At 36.0% G+C, this 9,867-nt stretch overlaps 1 pseudogene; it reads right to left on the bottom strand.

Moving 5' to 3' along the window:
* Positions 1-4,250: 4,250 nt before the first annotated feature.
* On the bottom strand, positions 4,251-5,180 carry LOC123831127 (annotated as a pseudogene).
* Between the last annotated feature and the right edge of the window lie 4,687 nt (positions 5,181-9,867).

The following is a 9,867-nucleotide window of genomic DNA, read 5'->3' as shown; positions in this document are numbered from 1 at the left end:
ACTGCTTGGAGCTTACAACCAGAGAGCTTCTTCTCCTTCACTTTACTATTTTCAATTCTCTTTACTCTCAGCTACCACACCTGCTGATCTATGTGTCAGGCCCTATAATAGACTCTAGGGGTACAGAACTCAGTGGCAAGCCAGACAAATAAAGAAATATGTACATAAGTAAATAAGTAAATGAATAAATGAAGGAATGAATAAATAACTGCAACACAATTCAAGACTCAAATTGACAGAGGAAGATACATAAAAAGAGAGAAGAAAAATTCAGTCCTGCAAAACTACACAAAATGATAATGATCCAACTTAACTAGAATAAGAAAATAATTCTTTGGTTTTGTTGTTGTGTTTTCTACTTTAGGAAATGAGAAAATAACATTATAAGCAGAAAAAAAGAGCCATTGCAGAGATGATGATATCAGCAAAGCATGACATATTTGGGAATGCAGTTCTCTTTACAGCAGAATTTAGCCCACAGTTGCAGAGTAGAGTGAGATCAAATTGTAGAGTATAATTAGTAAGATCCAGTAGATTAAGCTGCAATTCTTGGATTCCTGGGTTTGATCCTAGGGGCCAAAAGCATCAACAGAGCCATTTTTGTATGAATGATGGTATCAGGAATGGTATATGTATTTGCATGTGCATGCATGTGTGGGAGAATAAAATTTGATGACAGTCATTAGGCTGAGCTGTGAAGTTGGAGAATTAGAGAAGGTTGAAGGCAAATATGCCAGCTAGGAAGTTATTATAGAGTTGCTGGTAAGATGCTGTAAAAGACCCTGGCCATTGTCTGTGATGGAGACTGGTGATGTGGCAGTGGATGAGCTCGCTGCTCTAACTAGGAAGGAAGGCTGAGTGTATACTGAAGACAATATTCAAGATATGAATCTCAAAGAAGGAGCAAAAGCCACATTGGGACCCACTGAATTTATAGGAAAGTATAATTTGTTAATTTGTTCATTCAATTTTTAATTGTAGGAAGTTTGTTTTGCCCTGCATAATTTTTTCTCAAGTTGTTTTTTTTAGGTGTGTCAGCACCACAGTGTAACTTTATTTATGTGTCTCTGTGCAACTGTTGCCATTTTGAAAGACAGGTATAAAAGTGCCTGGCAGGCTTTATGCAATACTCAGCATGTGACTTTGTGCAAATAGATTCATAATACCTTTGGGTAAAGACTTTATCATGAGCCACTCTGAAGTTAGCTATAAATGGACAATGACAGATTTTTCAGCAAGTTGTCACCTATTTTCTTTCTACTTTCTCACTATCATCGAGTATAGCACCTCTGACTTCAAAGTGTTTTCCAAATGGTAACTCACGTCTTTTCACACCCTTCCTGTGAAATACAATTGTGTTGAGAAAACCTGCTATATTTTGAGAGGCAGGTGAGGAAAAAGAAAAATACAGACAATTGTTTATCTCTTTAAAAGGATAAGAGGAGAAAATCATGGTAAGACTCTTCAGTTCAGATTCAATTATTTGAGAACCCTGCTTCTCTGCTTAATGTGAATGCTCTGCAATTATTTCTCCACCATCATAGTTCCTGAATCTCATCAATTTTATCAATTATAAAAATAAACTAACCCTAATAGTTATTTATACCAGAAGAAGGAACATTTCTAAATGTCAAAAGTTGATGGTTGCTCCTATTCCACCTTAAACAAAGTGAGGGCATCTATATTTTTTCTAAAACCCTGGAGTAGAGTCTAAAGTCTTATTCTAATAAAGAGCATAAGACTATAGGACAGGATTTTGAGAAAAAATAGTGAAATATTTCTAAAATAATTGATTTGCAAATTATTTGAGACATAAACATAAACAGTATGAGCTTTTTCAATTTCATTTATTAAGAGGGAAGTCACAACTCTGATGAGCTCATCTATTTTTGAATCAAATAATATATCATTTTTAATGTTTTTATTCCAACAATTGATGTTGTTTAAAACACCAATTGACTCAGATACAATAGAATTTTGTTAGTTCTTATATGTCAGGGAAACATGTTAACTGATGACATCAGATTTTGAGATGTTCACAGAACTTGATTGTGCTCACCCACATTGGTCATTATTTTAGGAATGACTCTCCAAACAAACATTAGGATCTATAGGAAGGCATTAAACCTGAAATATTCACTAAAAGTGACTCACTTAGCAGTCAGAATTCAGCTAGGAATCTGCCAAAACTGAATAAAACAATACTGGAAAATATATCATCAAAAGCAATAGTTCCAATCCCTTAAGAGTCTGACCTTAGGTCAGCCTAATAGCTAGGCATGCCCAGTGTCTCAAAGAGCTGTTAATACCAATTTCAGTTCTATCTCTTTTTAACTGTGCAGCTTTGGGTATTAATTAACCTCTTTGATACTCTGTTGCCTATGCAAATATTGAATATGTAGGTCAGCAAATTATCTCAACAAAATTGCTCATTTCCCAGGGACTGTTTTAGCTGTACATTTGGAGAGTACTTCTTATCTAGTTGATTCTCCATAATTCTTGTCTCTATACAGATGTCATTGCTTGGATTAAGTATCAAATGTGATCAGTAAACTACTAAAGGCATAAATTGTTGTCCTAGAAGCAAACTCACCAAATGATTTTGCCATGTTAAAGATTGGAGGTTCCCACTTCATTTTTTTAGACTGTAAGTAAAGATTCAAAAATTAAATTAATTATAATAAATATTGTTAAACATTCTAAATACCAGTAAATTCTACAAAATAAACTAGCATAGTATAACTGATACTGTCATACATTTCTGGGGTAAATGCAGAAAGGTACAGTATCTGTGAAAAGCATTTCGACAAAAATTAAACATAAGCCCTGGCCATTGTGGCTCAGTTGACTGGGTGTTTTCCTACAAACTAAATAGATATGGGTTCAATTCCCAGTCAGGCACATGCCTGGTTGCAGATTTAGTCCTCAGTTGGGGTACGTGCAAGAGGCAACTGATAGATGTTTCTATCCCACATTGATGTTTGTGTCCTTCCTTTTCTCCCCTCTACCCTCCTCCTAGAATCGATAAAAGAAAAAAATGTTAATCCTACAATTAACATAAAACTAAGCCCTCACTCTCATAGACATTTTCCCAAGAGAAATGAAAACTTCGTGTTAATGTAAAATTCCTGCAATGAATGTTTATAACAGATCTATTCATAACCACTAAAAACTGGAAACAACCAATACAGCCTTCAACTAGTGAATGGAAGAACAAAGTGTGGTATGTGATACAATGGGATCCTACTGAAAAATAAAAACAAACCATTGATTCAAGTAGGAACATAATGAATCTTATGCATGTTGTTAAGTAAAAGAAGCCAGTCACAAAGATTTCAATACTTTATAATTCCATTTCTGTGACATTTTAGAAAGGGCAAAATTGTGGAATGGGCAACAATAAGCTGGATCAGTGGTTTCTAAGGGTTGGAGCAGAGAGAGGAGCTCACTGCAAAGGGTGAGCACAAGAGAATATTCTGAATTGGTTGAGCTGTTCTATATTACAACTGTAATAGTGGATACAAAGTTCTGAGTATTTGTTCAAACCAATAGAAGCATATACCACAAAGAGTGAATTTTATCATATGTAAATTTATAAAAATCAAATAGGATATGAGGAAAACCCAAACAATATGAACTATACCAAGTGAACTGGATTACAAATGAATAACAATAATACACTGAAGGAGAGAAGGAAAAAAAAGAACCTACATAACTTTGTAAAATATTTTGATTGGGTAACGAAAAGCTGAAGACAAAAAGTACTATAAACAAATTATTCAAGTCAGAAAATAGTTTCTCACTAGACTATGAGTAGTGATTCTAAAACTTTTTAGGGGACACTGAGTTTGAACAAAGAAGTGCAGACAATGTAGAAATTAGAGCTAGAATTCTTGCTGTTGGAAAGAAAAGTTAAAAGGGCTAGAATGAACTTTATATTAGAATTGAATTGGAAGCATCAGACTTAACACAATTTTTTGGGTGGGAGTGCAGCAAACTTTATTGATGGCACATGACAAGGTGCATGAAGAGGGGTGTCTCTCCCCTCTTCAGGGGGTCTGGGATGGAAACTGGAGATTAGGAGACTCTCTATGTGTTGGGGAATTGATTTGGGGCAAGGACTCCCCAGCAGTTTAGGGCTTCTTTTCCTGTTGCTGAGGCTGGTAGTCCAGGGCCTCTTGCTCCTCCACACTCCGAAAGCCACGTGGACCATAAGGTCCATTATCCTGTAGCTTTAGCAAATTATTGTCTTACCAGGAAATGAGCTTGACAAAGTGGTCATTGAGGGCAATGTCAGTCTTGGCATCAAAGGTGGAGAAGTAGGTGTCACTGTTAAAGTCTCAGGAGACAACCTGGTCCTCAGTATAGACCAGGATGCCCTTGAGGGGGCCTTCTGATGCCTGCATCACTACCTTCTTGATGTCATCATATTTGGCAGCTTTTTCCAGGTGGCAGGTCAGATCCACAACCAACAAAATGGGGGTGGGGACACGGAAGGCCATGCCAGTGAGCTTCCCATTCAGTTCAGGGATGACCTTGTCCACAGCCCTGGCAACACCAGTAGAAGGAGGGGTGATGTTCTGGGTGGCCCCTTAGCCATCACACCAGACCTTTCCAGAGGAGCAATCCAAAGCCTTCTCAGTGTCAGTGATTGCCTAGACTGTAGTCATGAGTCCCTCAGTGATGCCAAAGTTGTTATGAATGCCCTTGGCCAGGGGGTACAAGCACTTGGTGATGCAGGAGGTATGGCTGGCAATCTTCATGGAGTTGTCGTACCTGCCATGGTTCACACCCATCACAAACATGGGAGCATTCACAGAAGGGGCAGAGATGATGACTTTCTTGGCTTCACCCTTCAGGTGAGCCCCAGTCTTCTCCATGGTAGTGACTCCACAACACATTCTGCACCAGCATCACCTCATTTGATGTTGGCAGGATCTGGCTCCTGGAAGATAGAGATGGACTTTCCATTGATGACAAGCTTCCTGTTCTCAGCTTTGACTCTGCCTTTGAACTTGCCATGAGTAGAATCATAATGGAACATGTAGACCATGTAGTTGAGGTCAGTGAACCTCAACTACACGATCATTGATTGTGACATCCACTTTGCCAGAGTAAAGTGCAGCCCTGGTGACCAGGCACCCAAAATGGACAAATCCATTCACTCTGACCTTCAGCATTGTGTCTCAGGATTGAGGCTGGCACTGTGCAGGAAGACATGGCTGTCTGTCATACAGGAGGTGCTGAGAACCAAAATTAACACACTTTAAAAAACAGGTAGATGTATAGGTTGATAGACAGATACATACATACATAAATGTAAAATATATATGACTGTGTATGTAACATGAGCTAGTATGCACAGATGTATTTCCTAAACTCTGTCAACAAAGAAAACCTAGAAGCAATGACACCTCAATAGCAATGAGCATAAGTTCCATTTGCCAATAAGAGAAAACTTGAAGAATTACAATCCATACCTGGGACAAGAAATATTGGCAGATGAGTCTGGAGCATCTTGTGCCAAAAAGCAAGAACACTTAAAAAATATATATGCATATGTCAAAGGGGCAAGGGAGCCACCCTGAGTTTCCAATGCCCCAACCTTGAACTTATTGGGCCATGAAAAACAGTATTAACAATAGGTTATAACTCATAAATAAAATAAATAATTCCATACTGAAGTAAATAAATAAGTGAAGTAATAAACAAATGAGGGATACAACAAATTTATTCCTTATAGAGTTTCAACTAATAAAAGCAAAAATAATAGAAAAATAAAAAATCAACACTAGAATGCCAGAATAATAATTACTTTAGATGAGAACCAGTGAAAACAAAATTAGTGAGCAAAACTTTGAGGAAAGATGGGATCTTGCAGAGTTTCAAATCATTTATTCTTTATAATGGGAAAAATAGTATATTCTCAGTGGAGACACTCAGCCCAAACCACCTTAATGAGAAAAATCAACATTAACTTCACCACTAATAAGCCATTTCAACATCATGTACATTTTAATATGATGCACTGAGAAGGGCACACTACTTCCATGGTATATTGTTAAAAATAAAAATTTAGCTTCAGTGTAATAATTAAGTGAGATAATATTTTAAGTACTTAGTATCTAGCACAAAGGAACCATGGTATTAGATTGAAAATTGAATGAAAGTGAAAAAAATAGAAAAGAGTTTCTTAGAAACTGAAAATGAGTTTTGGGTAGATACTACACATGTGGGCACGGTTTTAAAACACTTCACCCAGCAATATACAAACAAGAACAAATTAGCTGTGATATAAAGGATAAGTACTTGAAATGCTGAGTGAAGGAATGATTCCAGTCAAGTGGTGCTAATCAGGGAATGCAAAAGATAAACCATTTTTTTTCACAAATATTGTGTATCTGATTAATCCGTCCTCAAGAGTACTTCATCATGTTTGATAAAACAAAATTATATTTCATTTGTGAATAGTTAATGCATTACTATACTAATAGCAAGCACAAGTAACTGCTTTACTTGATAATATATTGAACCAGCAGCTTTTTTGAGTTCTATAACTTTGGCAGTTGTAGACTGCCAAAGTAGAGTTGAGTTGATAATTACACCTACCACAGGTGTAATTATCACCTCTTTTGGTGACTTAACCTCAATTTCTGATCTTTTCCCCAACATATAATGCAGTAGTTCTACAAAAATAGCCTTCCAATGCCTCAGCTCTACTGATTTAAAATAAAGATTCTTCATAATTTCCTTAAAATTAATCTTTTCCCACATCATTTTAAAAAGTATGTAGTTGTATAACATCACAGTTATTTGGAAGTCTTTTCCATTGAACCAGAATGATAAATGATTTTTATTAGTATTGCATGTGTTAGTTAATGAAAGTATATACAGAACACTGACTAGTAGTGCCAGGCATTTGACTAAATGCTAAAGATTCAATAGGGAAAAAGACATTGTATCTGTATTATGCTAAGTGAAGTAAATCAGAGAAAGAAAAACTACTATATAATTACACTTGCATGTGGAATCTAAAGAACAATAGAAACCAACAGACAAAATAGAAACAGACAAATATAGAGAACAAACTGAGGGTTGCTACAGGAGAGGGGGCTTAGGAGACTGGGTGAAAAAGGTCAAGGGGGAAAGAAGTACAAATTGGTAGTTACAAAATAGTCACAGGGATGTAAAGTACAGCATAAAAAATAAAGTAGATAGTATTATAGTAACTATAGCATGTAACTGTAGTATAGTATGTAGTATAGTAACTGTAGTGTAGTATAGTATGTAACTGTGTATAGTATAGTAACTGTAGTATGTATAGTATAGTAACTATAGTATGATTTCAGGTTTGAAAATATTGATGAGACTAGTTTGTAATGTATATCATGGCCTAACCATAATGCTATAAACCTAAAACTAATACAAAATAATATTGATTATATACTGTAATTGAAAAATAAAATAAAAATGATTTATTTTTTAATTAAGTTGATTGGTATGACATTAGTTAATAAGAAACCTATATAATCTTATTAACTTATGTCACAATAAATTTAATTAAAATAATTTTTTTTAAATTTAATTTTATTTTTTTAATTATAGTTTACACTTAATATTATTTTGTATTAGTTTTAGGCTAATAGGATAATGGTTAGACAATCCATACTTTACAATTTGTCCTCCACCCTGATACTTGCAGACTTAATAAAAAGAAAGACAATTGTCCCTGGACACAAGGAAGTGTAATGTATGCAGAGGTTTACTGACTATTTCTTCTCTTCCTCACATTCACCATCTCACCATCTCACTGGCTGTTAGGCAGGGCCATTGACCTTGGCCAGTGGGCTGTTGGTAGAAATGACATATGTGCCATTTGAGCTGAGACTGCAAATCCCATGTGCAGTTCTCCAATAACTTTTGATATACCACAGTGATTGAGAAAATCATGTTTTCAGCAGAATCTGAGATATATTTGCATGTAGAAAATTTATTTAGGGGAATCCTTTCAGGGACAAAATGTGAGAAAATGAAGGAAGTAGGACTGGGCAGATGAAGAATAAGATGTTTTTTACAACAGAGGCTTCAGCTCACCCCAGGGATTCCTGGAGTATGTATACGTATATATATACACACACATATATGTAATTTTTGCTTTATACCGTCTTTATTAAAAAGTTTATGCCCTGGCTGGTATAGCTCAGTGGATTGACCATGGGATGTGAACCAAAGAGCTGCCGGTTCAATTCCCAGTCGGGGCACATGCCTGGGTGGCAGACCAGGTCCCCAGTGTGGGTCATATGAGAGGCAACCACACATTGATGTTTCTCTCCCTCTCTTTTTCCCTCCATTCCCTTCTCTATAAAAATAAATAAATAAAATATTTTTTTAAAGTTTATAAAGCTTTTATACTAAATCTATCTTCCCATGATGAATACCTGAGACCTAATATAATTTTTCAGCCCCTCCCTTACAAATGTTCCAGTGGAAAAACAGGAGTCATATCTTGCTATGTATGGCCCACAAACTCAATAAAAGTGCTTTATTTTTTTTAAGTTTGAAAAAGATATATTTTATGTTCCACATTCAGAAAAGTTTGGGATTTTCACTTGAGAGAAGATCAGCACAAGTGATAGGTATTGGATGTAAGTGGCTTTCCCCTAAAAAGAACAATATTTCTCATAAGATATTCTTTATTTCATTGTTGTTTAATTATAGTTGTCCCCATTTTCCCCCTTTACTGTCCCCTTCCCTACCAACTCCACATTCAATCCTTTCCCCCCTCCGTTGTCTTTCTCCTTGGGTTTTTTATATATATTGCTTGATTTAAACCTTCCCCTTCTTTTCCCTGTTACCCCTCTCCCCTTGCCCCTCTGGTCACTGTCAGTTTGTTCTTTATTTTCATGTCTCTGGTTATATTTTGCTTGCTTGTTTATTTTGTTGATTAGGATCCACTTATAAGTGAGATCATATGGTATTTGTTTTCACCACCTGGCTTATTTCACTTAGATAATGCTCTCCAGTTCCATCCATGCTGTCACAAAAGGTAGGAGCTCCTCTTTTCTCTCTGCTGTGTAGTATTCCATTGTGTAAATGTACTGCAGGTTTTTTTCTGCTTAAATTGCTGTATTATCTTTGTCTCCCTACTCCCACTAGATCTCACATAGCCTAAATCTAACTGTACATTTTAGCAAAGATAAATTCTTACAATTTAGTGAGAACATAAAACCAGAGTACAACATGCAAATGTTTTACATGTTAAATTAGAAAAATACAGTTTTCAAAACATGTAGTTTTAAAACATAGAGTTTTTAGTTGACCATAGCAATAGAACCTTCTTGGAGAATGTAGGTTCTTATCGTTATTAGGGTCATAGCAAGTAATGAATTTTTACCATTACTTCTAGGCAGGGGATATATTTAAAATGTAAACAATTAGATATCATGTGTAGTTTATTAAGCTCTAACAGAAATCCACTCATTTACTTCTGAGCACTTAAGCTGCTTCCAGCACTTGGCTATTGTAAATGTGCTGCTATGAACATTGGGGTACAGAGGTTCTTTAGAATTAGTGTTTCAGGGTTCTTACAATAAAAGTGCTTTAATTGTTAGATGACTTCCATCCTTAAGAAAAATCATGTTTTCTTTCTTTTTTTAAAAGACTTTCTCTCTTTTTTAATTTTATTTATTTATTTTTAGAGAGGAGAAGGGAGGGAGAAAGAGAGAGAGAATCAATGTGTGGTTGCCTCTCACATGGCCCCCACTGGGCACTTGGCCTGCAACCCAGGCATGTGCCCTGACTGGGAATTGAACCTGCGATGCTTTGGTTCACAGCCCATGCTCAATCTACTGAGCTACGCCAGCCAGG

The sequence above is a fragment of the Phyllostomus hastatus genome, unplaced genomic scaffold (genome assembly GCF_019186645.2).
Source record: "Phyllostomus hastatus isolate PE091 unplaced genomic scaffold, TTU_PhHast_1.1 phas_scaffold_1674, whole genome shotgun sequence".
Taxonomy (NCBI): Eukaryota; Metazoa; Chordata; class Mammalia; order Chiroptera; family Phyllostomidae; genus Phyllostomus; species Phyllostomus hastatus.
This window is presented reverse-complemented; position numbering and strand designations above follow the sequence as displayed.